Consider the following 14520-nt stretch of genomic DNA (forward strand, 5'->3'; position numbering starts at 1 on the left):
AGAGAACTTTGTCTTGCACCTTAGGTACCAGCTCAGTCACAAGGGTTAGAGCACCAAGCAGGTTCTTGGGGTCTCAGGTTCCAGGACTTGGCTATTGAATGATATTTCTGGACTTGCCTTGGGTCAGAGGAGAGCCCACTCCCCTAAAGTGTGAGTCTCAGGCCAGGCAGCATTAAACACAAGCTGACTGAAGAACCCCTGGGCCTTAAGGGAACATCAGCGGTACAGTACTCCCCATGGAGATGTGGTGGTGGTAGCCACAGGGTGAGGCTCCTCTTCCTTTAAAAAGGTAAGGCAAGAGTGTGGAGCACTAAATCTTGTAAGTTCAGTGCCAGCTCAGTTGCAGTACGATAGAACACCAGGTAGACCTCTAAGATTTTTTACTCTAGTCCCTGGCTCCTGGATGGCACCTCTGGACACGCCCAGGGTCTAGGGGAACCTGCCACTCTGAAGAAAAGGATACAGACATGGCTGGCTTTGTCATCTGCTGATTGCAGAGCCCCAAAGACTTGAGTAAACATAGGCTGAAGCTACAGCAAGCCTCAGGTGAGACCCAGTATTATGCTGGCTTCAGGTTTGGCCCAATACAGTCCTAGTAGTGATGGTCACAGAGGTGCTTATGTCACAATATTCCCAGCTCCAGATGGCCAAGAATATAGAGAGACACAGAGAGAGGGATAAGGGCAGATAGATTCCATTCATTTGGAGAATGTGAAGAAAGAAGGCAAGAGTCTATGCTTAGTAATCCAGAGAATCCTTCTGGATCTTGTTCAGGGCCATCAAAGCAGTACCATTATGAGTCTGCAAAAACTATAGCATTATCAGGCTTGGGGTGCCCCTAAAGTAGATATAGCTTAGATCACAACATTTAGATTACAACAATAAAGTCCTTTTGAATATCTGGAAAGCCTTCCCAAGAAGGAAAGCTACAAATAAGTCTAGACGGTGAAGACTACAATAAATACCTTACCCTTAAATGCCCAGACATCAAAGAACATCTACTGGCATCAACATCATCCAGGAAAACATTACCTCACCAAATGAAATAAATAAGGCACCAAGGACCAATCCTGGAGAAACAGAGATATGTGACTTTTTAGACAGAAAATTCAAAATAGCTACATTGATGAAAGTCAAAGAAATTCAAGACAACAGAGAGAAGTAATTCAGAATTCTATCCAATTAATTTAACAAAGAAATGGAAAGAATTAAAAAGAATCAATCAGAAACTCTGGAGCTGAAAATGCAATTGCTATACTGAAAAATGCATCAAAGTCCTTTAATAGAAGACTTGATCAAGTGGAATAGAGAATTAGTGAGCTTGAAGATAGGCCATTTGAAACACACAGAAAAGACGATGATGAAGCAGCAGCAGCAGCAGCAGCAGCAGGAGGAGGAGGAGGAGGAGGAGAAAAACAATGAAGCGAAAAAGGCTAGAAAATAGCCTCAAAAGGGAACATGTAAGAGTTATTGACCTTAAAGAAAAGGCAGAGGGAGATATAGGGGCAGAAAGTTTACTCAAATAAATAATAACAGAGAACTTCTGAAACCTATAAAAGATATCAATATCCAAGTACAAGAAGCTTATAGAACACCATGCAGAATTAACTGGAAGACTACGCCAAGCATTTAATAATCAAACTCCCAAAGGTCAAGGATAAGGAAAGGATCCTAAGCAGCAAGAAAAAAAGAAATAATATACAATGGAGCTCCAATACGTCTGACAGCAAAATTTTCAGTGCAAACCTCACAGGCCAGGAGAGAATGGCATGACATATTTAAAGTGCTGAAGGAAAAAATCTTTTACACTAGAATTGTATATTTGGTGAAAATATCCTTCAAACATGAATAAGAAATATAGGCTTTCCAAGACAAACAAAAATTGAGGGATTTTATCAACACCAGACTTTTCTGCAAGAAATGCTAAAGAGTACTTAGATCAGAAAGAAAAGGACATTAATAAGCAATAAATCATCTGAAAGTGCAAAACTCATCGACAATAGCAAGTACTTTGGAAAACATAGAATATTATAACACTGTAACTGTGGTATGTAGACTACTCCTATCTTAAATAGAAAGACTAAACAATGAACCAATAAAAAATAACCATAACAAGTTTTAAAGACAAAGACAATATAATAAAATACACACTGGGGTCTGTTGGGGCCTAGGGGGCTACGAGAGGGATAGTAGGGGGTGGGAGGATTGGGGAGGAATAACATTGGGAGAAATACCTAACATAGGTGATGGAGGGAATGGATGCAGCAAACCACCATGGCATGCGTATATCTATGTAACAATCCTGCATGATATGTACATGTATGCCAGAACTTTAGAAAAAAAAAAAAAAAAAAAAAAAAAGAAAACAATAAAAGTCAAAAAACAGGGGGATAAAGTTAAGGCATAGAGTTTTTGTTAGTTTTCTTTTTGTTTGTTTGTTTATGCAAACAGTGTTAAGTTGTTATCGGCTTAAAATAATGGGTTATAAGATAGTACTTGCAAACCTCATGGTAACTTCAAACCCCAAACATACAACACAACTAATACATAAAACATAAAAAGTAAGAGGCAAGAAAATCACCTTCACTAAAGGGAAGACAGGAAGGTAAGAAAGACAATCACAAAATAACCAGAAAACAAATAACAAAATGGCAGGAGTAAGTCCTTGCTTACCAATTAAGACACTGAACGTAAGTCGACTCACTTCTTCAATGAAAAGACATTGAGTTGCTGAATGGATTAAAAAAAGAAAAAAGACACAGTGATCTGTTGCCTTCAAGAAATACACTTTACATATAAATACACATATAGACTAAAATTAGTGGGATGGAAAAAATATTCCATGCAAATAGAAACCAAAAAAGCAGGAGTACTCATACTTTTATCAGACAAAATAGATTTCTAGTCAAAAACTACAAGAGAGTAAATATAAAAAAAGTCACTGTATTATGATAAAGGGGTCAATTCAGCAAAAAACAAAACAAAATAAATTTAAGTACATATGCACCCAACACTGAAGCACCCAGATTTATAAAGTGAATATTATTAAAGAGAGAGATAAGCCCCAATACAATAATAGCTAGAAGCTTTATCCCCACACTTTCAGCATCAGACAGATTGTCCAGATGGAAAATCAACAAAGCAATATTGGACAATCTACACTAGAGTCCAAACAGACCTAATAGATATTTACAGAACACTTCATCCAATGGCTGCAGAATACACGTTTTTTTTTTTTTTACCTCAGCACATGGATGATTCTCAAGGGAAGATCCTGAGAAACCCGTCTCAAGGGAAGGCTTTAGGTCACAAAACAAATCTTCAAACATTTAAAAAACTGAAATAATGTCAAGCATCTTCTCTGACCAAAATGGAATAAAACTAGTATTCAATAACAAGAGTAGTTTTGGAAACTATATAAATACATGGAAATTAAACAATATGCTCCTGAATGACCAGTGAGTCAATGAAGAAATTAAAAAGGAAATTGAAACATTTATTAAAACAAATAATAATGGAAAGACAATAAGCAAAACCTATGAAATACAGCAAAAGTAGTACTCAGAGGAAGGTTAATATAAGTGCCTATATCAAAAAAGAAGAAAAATTCAAATAAACAAACTAAAGATGCATCTTTAAAAACTAGAAAAGCAAGACCAAACCAAACCCAAAATAAGTAAAGGAAAGAAATAACAAAGATTGGAGCAGAAATAAATAAAATTGAAACAAAGAAAACAAATTAGTTTTTTGAAAAGTTAAGCAAAATTAACAAACTTTTGGCCAGAATAGGAAAAAAAAGAGAGAGGATCCATTTAAATAAAATCAGAGATGATGATGGAGACATTACTAATGATACCACAGAAATTCAAATGGTCATTAATCGCTGCTATGACCAACCATATGCCAATAAATTGGAAAATCTAGAAGAAATGGAAAAAGTCCTAGAAAAATACGACCAACCAAGATTAAACCATTAAGAAATGCAAAACCTGAACAAACCAGTAACAAGTAATGAGACTGAAGCTGTACTAAAAAGACCCAGTAAAGAAAAGCCCAGAAACTGATGGCTTCACTGGTGAATTCTACTAATTATTCAAAAAATGAATACCAGTAACTACTCAAACTACTATAAAAAAACAAAAAAGGAAATACTTCCAAACTCATTCTATGAGTCCAGTATTATCTTTATACTAAAAATAGACAAATACACATCCAATAAAGGAAACTACAAGTCAACTTTCTGATGAATATTGATGCACAAATCCTCAACAAAATACTAGCAAACCAAATTCAATAGTACATTAGAAAGATTATCCATCATAAACAGGTGGAATTTATCCTGGGATACAAGGACGGCTCAACATATGCAAATTAATCAATATGATATATCATATCAACAGAATAAAGGACAAAAACCAGGATCACTTCAATTGAAGGTGAAAAAGCATTTGATAAATTTCAACATCCCTTTAGGATAAATCTCTTAGAAACTGGATATAGAATACACATTAACCTCATAAAAACTACATACGACAGACTCGGAGCTAGCGTCATATTAAATGTGGAAAATTGAAAGCCTTTTTTATAAGATCTGGAAGACGAAAAGGATGTCCACTTTTACCACTGTTATTCAACATAGTACTGGAAGTTCTAGGTAGAAAAATCAGACAAAAATAAATAAATAAATAAATAAAGGGCATCTAAATTGGAAGGAATGAAGTCAAGTTATTCTTGTTTGCAGATGACATAATATTACATTTGAAAAAACTTAAAAGATTCCACACATACGCATACACACATACACACACACACACACACACACACACACACACAACCTATTCAAACTGATAAACAAATTTAGTAAAGTTGCAGGATATAAAATCCACGTAAAAAGCAGCAGTTCTATATGCAACAGTGAATAATCTTAAAAACAAATTAAGAAAAGGAACACTATCTACAGTAGTCACAGATACATACCTAGGAATTAATTTAATGAAAGAAGTGAAAGATCTCTATGATGACAATTATAAAATACTCATGAAAGAAATTGAAGAAGACACACACACACACACACACACACACACACACACACACACACAAAATACCAGAAAGATACTCCATGTCCATGGATTGGAAGAATCAACATTATTAAAATATCCATACTAACCAACGCGATTTACAGATTCAGTGCTATCCCTATAAAAAATATCAATGAGATTCTTCAAACACACACATAAAAATGTCGTAAAATTTATATGGAACCACAAAAAAACTCAAAATAGCCAAAGCTATTCTAAGCAAAAAGAACAAAACTGAGGAAATCTCATTACCTGACTTCAAATTATACTACACAGCTATAGTAACTAAAACAGCACGGTACTGGCATAAAAACACACATATAGACCAATGGAACACAATAGAGAACCCCAAAACAAATCCACACACCTATGGTAAACTCATTTTCATTAAGTGTCAAGAACATACACTGGGGAAAAGATAGTCTCTTCAATAGATGGTGCTGGTGAAAGTGAAAGCAGAGAATGAAATTAGATCATTATTTCAAGCCATATAGAAAAATCAAATAGAAATACATTAAAGACTTAAATCTGAGACCTCAAACTATGAAACTATTGCAAGAAAACACTGGGGAAAATCTCGAAGACATTGGTCTGAACAAAAATTTATTGAGTAATATTTTACAAGCACAGGCAATCAAAACAAAAATAGACAGATAGGATCATATCAAGTTAAGAAGTTTCTGTACAGCAAAGGAAAGAAGAAAGTGAAGAGACAACACACAGAATCAGGGAAAATATTTGCAAACTACCCATCTGACAAGAGATTAATAACCAGAATATACAAGGAGCTCAACTCAATAGGAAAAAAATCTAATGATCTAATTAAAAGATGGGCAAAAAATTTGAGTAGAAATTTCTCAAAACAAGCCATGTAAATGGCATACAGGTATATGAAAAAGTGCTCAACATCACTGATAATAAGAGAAAAGCAAATTCGAACTACAATAAGATATCACCTTACCTGAGTTAAAATGGCTTTTAGCCAAAACAAAGGCAGTAACAAATGCTGGCAAGGATGTGTAGAAAAGGGAACCCCCTTACACTGTTGGTAGGAATGTAAATCAGTACAAGCGCTATGTAGAACCATTTAGAGGTTCCTCAAAAAACTAAAAATAGAGCTACCATATGACTTAGTAATCTTACTGCTGCATATATACCCAAAAGAAAGGAAATCAGCATATCTAAAAGATATCTGCATCCCATGTTTATTGCAGCATTGTTCCAAATAGCCCAAATTTGGAAGGAACAATAAGTGTCCATCAACAGATGAATAAAAGAGAGTGTGGAGGACTGTCACCAAGAACGCTGAATAGGAAGAGCTCTGGAGCGCAGTTCCCAGTAAGAGCGACGCAGAAGGCAAGTGATCTCCACATTTCCAACGGAGGTACCAGGTTCATCTCAATGGGACTAGTTGGACAGTGGGTGTAGTCCAAGGAGAACAAACTGAGGCAGGGCGGGGCGCTGCCTCACCCAGGAAGTGCAACTGGCTGGAGGACTCTCCTTCTACCCAACGGAGGCCAACAGGAACTTTTGTCCTGGAGTCCCCTCCGGCACTCCAGTTAGATACTGTGCTTCTCCCATGGTATTTACAACTCACAGACCAGGAGATGCCCGCTGGGCCGACAAATGCCATGAGCTACCAGCACAGGTCTGAGCAGCTGTTCTGGCCAGCGATGTGGGTTGTCAGTGCAAATCTGGGCAGCCGTTTTGGCTGGTGCCTGGAGCGCCTGCAAGACAGAGCTTCCCACTCCCCAGAAAGAGAGGGAGCTGAAGGCAGGGAGCCAAGTGATACAGCCTGGTGGGTCCCACCTCTCACAAAGACCAGCAAACTGAAACCCTCTGGCTTGAGAGTTTGCAGCCAGCACATCAGTTTGAGCTTGATGCAGGACAATCAAGCTCAGAGTGGGGAAGGGCGTCCACCATTGCCGAGGTGGTTCTAACCTTACTTGTGTAAATAAAAGCCAGGGGAAGTTTACACAGCAGCTAGACTAGTGTGTGGCAGCTCAGCAGTCCCTCTGCAGGCAGACTGTGACTAGACTCCCTCTTTGCTGGGTGGGACATCTCTGAAAACCAGACAGCAGCATGTCAGGGACTTATAAATAAGACCCCACCTTCCTGGGACAGAGCACGTGGGAACAGGGGTGATTGTGAGTTCTGCTGCAGCAGACTTAAATGTACCTGTCCAGCAGCTGTAAAGGGAGCAACGGAGCTCCCAGCATAGCACTTGAGCTCCGATAAGGGATAGACTACCTCTTCAAGTGGCTCCCTGACTCCCACATAACCAAAAAGACGTCTTGTATAGGAGAGCTCTGGGTGACATCTAGCGGGTACCCTTCTGGGACAAAGCTACCGGAGGAAAGAACAGGCAGCAATCCTTGCTGTTCTGCAGCCCCTGCAGGTGATACCCAAGAAAGCAAGGTCTGGAGTGGACCTCCAGCAGTCCTACAGCAGAGGGGCCTAACTGTTAGAACAAAAATGAAAGAAGTTAAAGAAATAGCTTCAACATCAAAAGAACGGATGTCCACTCATAGACTCCGTCTGAAATCACCAACTTCAAAGACAAAAGATAGATAAATCCACAAAGATGAAAAGAAACCAGTGCAAAAAGGATGAAATCACCAAAAACCAGAAAGTCGCTCCTCCTCCAAAGGATCACAACTCCTCACCAGCAAGGGAAAAAAACAGGATGGAGAATGATTTTGATGAATTGACAGAAGCAGGCTTCAGAAGGTGGGTAATAACAAACTTCTCTGAACTAGAGGAACATGTTCTAAACCAGGCGTCCCCAAACTTTTTACACAGCAGGACAGTTCACTGTCCCTCAGACCGTTGGAGGGCCGCCACATATTGTGCTCCTTTCACTGACCACCAATGAAAGAGATGTCCCTTCCTGAAGTGTAGTGGGGGGCTGGATAAATGGCCTCAGAGGGCCGCAGTTTGGGGATGCCTGTTCTAAACCAATGCAAAGTATTAAAAACCTTGAAAAAAGGTTAGACAAAATACTAACTAGATTAACCAGCTTAGAGAAGAACAAAAACAACTTGATGGAGCTGAAAACCACAGTATGAGAACTTTGCAAAGCATACACAAGTTTCAATAGCTGAAATGATCCAGCAGACAAAAGGATATCAGAGACTGAAGATCAACTCAATAAAACAAAATGAGAGAGTGCAACGGAAACTCATAAAGCTCCAACTCCCTGGGACAGAGACAGACAACAGGTGGATAAACCCACAAAAATGGGAAGAAACCAGCGCAAAAAGGATGAAAACTCCCGAAACCAGAACACCTCTCCTCCTAAAAGAGATCACAACTCCTCACCAGCAAGGGAACCAGACCGGATGGATAAGGAGGGTGATGAAATGAAAGAATCAGACTTCAGAAGGTGGGTAGTAAGAAACTACAGTGAGCTAAAAGAACATGTTCTAATTGAACGCAAAGAACAAAGGAACCTTGAAAAAAGATTGGACGAACTGCTGACGAGAATGGACAGCATAGAGAGGAGTATAAGTGAATTGATGGAGCTGAAAAACGCAACACGAGAACTTCGTGAAGCATGCACAAGCTTCAACAGCCGATTTGACCAAGCAGAAGAAAGGATATCAGAGGTCGAAGATCAACTCAATGAAATAAAAAGAGAAGGCAAGAACAGAGAAAAAAGCACAAAAAGGAATGAACAAAATCTTCAAGAAATGTGGGACTATGTGAAAAGACCTAATCTACGTCTGATAGGTGTACCTGAATGTGATGAAGAGAATGAATCCAAGCTGGAAATACTCTTCAGGATATTATCCAGGAAAACTTCCCCAACCTAGCAAGGCAGACCAATATTCAAATCCAGGAAATACAGAGAACACCACAAAGATATTCCTCAAGAAGAGCAACCCCAAGGCACATAATCGTCAGATTCACCAGGGTTGAAATGAAAGAGAAAATGCTAAGGGCAGCCAGAGAGAAAGGTCGGGTTACCCACAAAGGGAAGCCCATTAGACTCACAGCAGATCTCTCAGCAGAAACCCTACAAGCCAGAAGAGATTGGGGGCCAATATTCAACATCCTTAAAGAAAAGAACTTTCAACCCAGAATCTCCTATCCAGCCAAACTAAGCTTCATAAGTGAAGGAAAAATAAAATCCTTTGTGAACAAGCAAGCACTCAGAGATTTCATCACCACCAAACCTGCTCTACAAGAACTCCTGAAAGAGGCTCTACACATATAAAGGAACAACCAGTACCAGCCACTCCAAAAACACACCAAATGGTAAAAGAGCATCAACACAATCAAGAAGCTGCATCAACTAACCAACAAAACAGCCAGGTAGCATCAAAATGACAGTATCAAATTCACACATAACAATACTATCCCTAAATGTCAATGGACTAAATGCCTCAATCAAAAGACACAGACTGGCAAATTGGATAAAAAGCCAAAACCCATCAGTGTGCTGTATCCAGGAAACCCATCTTACATGCAAGGATACACAAAGGCTCAAAATAAAGGGATGGAGGAAGATCTATCAAGCAAATGGAGAGCAAAAAAAGGCAGGAGTTGCAATTCTCATCTCTGATAAAATAGACTTTAAAGCAGCAAAGATCAAAAGAGACAAAGAAGGACATTATAATGGTAAAAGGATCACTGCAACAAGAAGAGCTAACGATACTAAATATATACGCACCCAATACAGGAGCACCCAGATACATAAGGCAAGTTCTTAATGACTTACAAAGAGACTTAGACTCCCACACAATAATAGTGGGAGACTTTAACACCCCATTGTCAATATTAGACAGATCATCCAGACAGAAAATCAACAAGGATATCCAGGACCTGAATACAGACCTGGAACAAGCAAACCTAATAGACATTTACAGAACTCTCCACCCCAAATCCACAGAATATACATTTTTCTCAGCACCACATCACACCTACTCTAAAATTGACCACATAATTGGCAATAAATCACTCCTCAGCAAACGCAAAAGAACAGAAATCATAACAAACAGTCTCTCAGACCACAGTGCAATCGAGTTAGAACTCAGAATGCAGAAACTAACTCAGAACCGCACAGCTTCATGGAAACTGAACAACTTGCTCTTGAATGTTGACTGGATAAACAACGAAATGAAGGCAGAAATAAAGATGTTCTTCGAAACCAATGAGAACGAAGACACAACATACCAGAATCTCTGGGACACATTTAAAGCAGTCTCTAGAGGAAAATATATAGCAATGAGTGCCCACATGAGAAGAAAGGAGAGATCGAAAATTGACACCCTATCATCAAAATTGAAAGAGCTATAGGAGCAAGATCAAAAAAACTCAAAACCTAGCAGAGGACAGGAGATAACTAAGATCAGAGTAGAACTGAAGGAAATAGAGACACAAAAAACTCTTCAAAAAATCAATAAATACAGGAGCTGGTTTTTTGAAAAGATCAACAAAATAGACAGACCACTAGCCAGATTAATAAAAAAGAAAAGAGAGAATAACCAAATTGATGCAATAAAAAACGATAAAGGGGATATCACCACAGATTCCACAGAAATCCAAACCATCATCAGAGATTATTACAAACAACTCTATGCACATAAACTAGTAAACCTGGAAGAAATGGATAAATTCCTGGACACCTGCATCCTCCCAAGCCTAAACCTGGAAGAAGACGAAACCCTGAATAGACCAATAACATGGTCTGAAGTCGAGGCAGCAATAAAGAGCCTACCACCCAAAAAAAGCCCAGGTCCAGATGGGTTCACAGCTGAATTCTACCAGACATACAAAGAGGAGCTGATACCATTCCTTCTGAAACTATTCCAGACAATCCAAAAAGAGGGAATCCTTCCCAAATCATTTTACGAGACAAACATCATCCTGATACCAAAACCCGGCAGAGACTCAACAAGAAAAGAAAATTTCAGGCCAATATCCATGATGAACATAGATGCAAAAATCTTCAATAAAATATTGGCAAACCGATTGCAACAGCATATCAAAAAGCTCATCCACCATGATCAAGTAGGATTCATCCCGGGGATGCAAGGCTGGTTCAACATACACAAGTCCATAAACGTAATTCACCACATAAACAGAACCAAAGACAAAAACCACATGATTATCTCAATTGATGCAGAGAAGGCTTTTGACAAAATTCAACAACCCTTTATGCTAAAAACCCTCAATAATCTAGGTATTGATGGAACGTATCTCAAAACAATAAAAGCTACTTATGACAAACCAACAGCCAATATCATACTGAATGGGCAAAAACTGGAAGCATTCCCTTTGAAATCTGGCACTAGACAAGGATGCCCTCTCTCACCACTCCTATTCAATATAGTACTGGAAGTTCTAGCCAGAGCAATCAGGCAAGAAAAAGAAATAAAGGGTATCCAAATTGGAAAGGAGGAAATCAAATTTTCTCTATTTGCAGATGACATGATTGTACATCTGGAAGACCCCATCATCTCAGCCCAAAATCTCCTGAAACTGATAAACAACTTCAGCAAAGTCTCAGGATACAAAATCAACGTGCAAAAATCACAAGCATTCCTATACACCAGTAATAGACTTCAAGAGAGCCAAATCAAGAACGAACTGCCATTCACAATTGCTACAAAGAGAATAAAGTACCTAGGAACACAACTAACAAGGAACGTAAAAGACTTCTTCAAGGAGAACTACAAGCCATTGCTCAACGAAATAAGAGAGGATACAAACAGATGGAGAAACATTCCATGTTCATGGTTAGGAAGAATCAACATCGTGAAAATGGCCATACTGCCCAAAGTAATTTACAGATTCAACGCTATTCCCATCAAGCTACCAATGACCTTCTTCACAGAACTGGAAAAAAACACCTTAAACTTCATATGGAACCAAAAGAGAGCCCGCATAGCCAAGTCAATTCTAAGCAAAAAGAACAAAGCAGGAGGCATCACACTACCGGACTTCAAACTATACTACAAGGCTACAGTAATCAAAACAGTGTGGTACTGGTACCAAAACAGAGATATAGACCAATGGAACAGAACAGAGGCTTCAGAGGAAATACAACATACCCACAACCATCTGATCTTCGACAAACCTGACAAAAACAAGCAATGGGGAAAGGACTCCCTGTTTAATAAATGGTGTTGGGAAAACTGGCTAGCCATGTGCAGAAACCAGAAACAGGACCCCTTCCTGACACCTTACACCAAAATTAACTCCAGATGGATTAAAGACTTAAACATCAGACCTAATACCATAAAAACCTTAGAAGAAAATCTAGGCAAAACCATTCAGGACATAGGTGTAGGCAAGGACTTCATGACCAAAATGCCAAAAGCAATGGCAACAAAAGCCAAAATAGACAAATGGGACCTAATCAAACTCCACAGCTTCTGCACGGCAAAAGAAACAGTCAGTAGAGTGAATCGGCAACCAACAGAATGGGAAAAAATTTTTGCAGCCTACCCATCTGACAAGGGGCTGATATCCAGAATTTACAAAGAACTAAAGCAGATCTACAAGAAAAAAACAAACAAGCCCATTCAAAAATGGGCGAAGGATATGAACAGATACTTTACAAAAGAAGACATACAGGAGGCCAACAAACATATGAAAAAATGCTCATCACTGGTCATCAGAGAAATGCAAATCAAAACCACATTGAGATACCATCTCACACCAGTTAGAATGGCGATCATTAAAAAATCGGGAAACAACAGATGCTGGAGAGGATGTAGAGAAATAGGAACACTTTTACACTGTTGGTGGGAATGTAAATTAATTCAACCATTGTGGAAGACAGTGTGGCGATTCCTCAAGGACCTAAAAATAGAAATCCCATTTGACCCAGCAATCCCATTACTGGGTATATATCCAAAGGATTATAAATCGTTCTACTACAAGGACACGTGCACACGAATGTTCATTGCAGCACTGTTTACAATAGCAAAGACCTGGAACCAACCCAAATGCCCAACGATGATAGACTGGATAGGGAAAATGTGGTACATATACACCATGGAATATTATGCAGCCATCAAAAACGATGAGTTCACGTCCTTTGTAGGGACATGGATGAACCTCGAAACCATCATTCTTAGCAAACTGACACAAGAGCAGAAAATCAAACACCGTATATTCTTACTCATAGGTGGGTGTTGAACAATGAGAACACATGGACACAGGGAGGGGAGCACTACACACTGGGGTCCGTTGGGGGGAAATGGGGGAGGGGCGGGGGGTGGGGAGGTGGGAAGAGATAGCATGGGGAGAAATGACAGATACAGGTGAGGGGATGGAAGGCAGCAAACCACACTGCCATGTGTGTACCTATGCAACAATCTTGCATGTTCATCACATGTACCCCAAAACCTAAAACGCAATAAAAAAAAGAAAAAAAAAAAAGAAAAAAAAATTATAATATATCATATAATTCAAAATCATCAAAAGAGAAGATTTAAATGTTCTCAGCACAAAAAATAAGTATGGGAGATGGTAGATATGTTAACTAGCATGACATAATCCACAATGCATGTACACATACATATTATGTATTTATATATAAACATCTCATTGTATTTGTGTAATTTGTGTATTAGTATATTTGTATGTGCACATGTAAAAATACACAATGATTATTTGTTAATGAAATATAAAATAAAATAAATCTAATTGCTCAAAAAAAAAAAAAAACAAACAAACAAAATGAGAAGGCAAGATTAGAGAAAAAAGTGTCAAAAGAAATGAACAAAGACTCCAAGTAATATGGGATTATGTGAAAAGACCTAATCTATATTTGAATGTGATGGAGAGAATGAATCCAAGCTGGAAAACACTCTTTGAGATATTATCCAGGAGAACTTCTCCAACCTAGCAAGGCAGGCCAACATTCAAATCCAGTAAATAAAGAGAACACCACAAAGATATTCCTCAAGAAGAGCAACCCCAAGGCATATAATCATCAGATTCACTGGGGTTGAAATGAAGGAAAAAATGCTAAGGGCAGAGAGAAAGGTCGGGTTAACCACAAAGGGAAGCCCATCAGACTTACAGCGGATCTCTCAGCAGAAACACTATAAGCCAGAATAGAGTGGGGGCCAATATTTAACATCTTTAAAGAAAAGAATTTTGAACCCAGAATTTCATATCGAGCCAAACTAAGCTTCGTAAGTGAAGGAGAAATAAAATCCTTTATGGACAAGCAATTGCTGAGAGATTTCAACACCACCAGGCCTATCTTACAAGACCTCCTGAAGGAAGCACTAAACATGGAAAGAAACAACCAGTACCAGCCACTGCAAAAATGTACCAAATGGTAAAGACCATCAACACAATGAAGAAACTGTGTCAACTAATGAACAAAACAAACAGCTAGTATCAAAATGGCAGGATCAAATTCAGACATAATTATATTAACCTTAGGTATACATGGCCTAAATGCCCCAATCAAAAG

The 14520-nt window shown here is 38.6% G+C and overlaps 1 protein-coding gene across 11 annotated transcripts in view; it reads right to left on the reverse strand.

Annotated features, from left to right (window-relative positions):
* MBD5 (methyl-CpG binding domain protein 5) overlaps positions 1-14520 on the reverse strand; it is a 478342-nt gene that overhangs the window by 262947 nt on the left and 200875 nt on the right. The window contains exons 3-4 of one of the 11 annotated variants that reach the window (XM_074399718.1): positions 2674-2730; positions 971-1070 (exon numbers count right to left, since the gene is read on the reverse strand). The exons of 9 other annotated variants lie outside the window; for them this stretch is intronic. The gene's annotated coding sequence lies outside the window, so the exon portion shown is untranslated. The remainder of the gene's footprint in view (positions 1-970; positions 1071-2673; positions 2731-14520) is intronic. One more of the 11 variants, XM_074399712.1, reaches the window with a different exon arrangement.

The sequence above is a fragment of the Saimiri boliviensis genome, chromosome 5, assembly GCF_048565385.1.
Source record: "Saimiri boliviensis isolate mSaiBol1 chromosome 5, mSaiBol1.pri, whole genome shotgun sequence".
NCBI lineage: Eukaryota > Metazoa > Chordata > Mammalia > Primates > Cebidae > Saimiri > Saimiri boliviensis.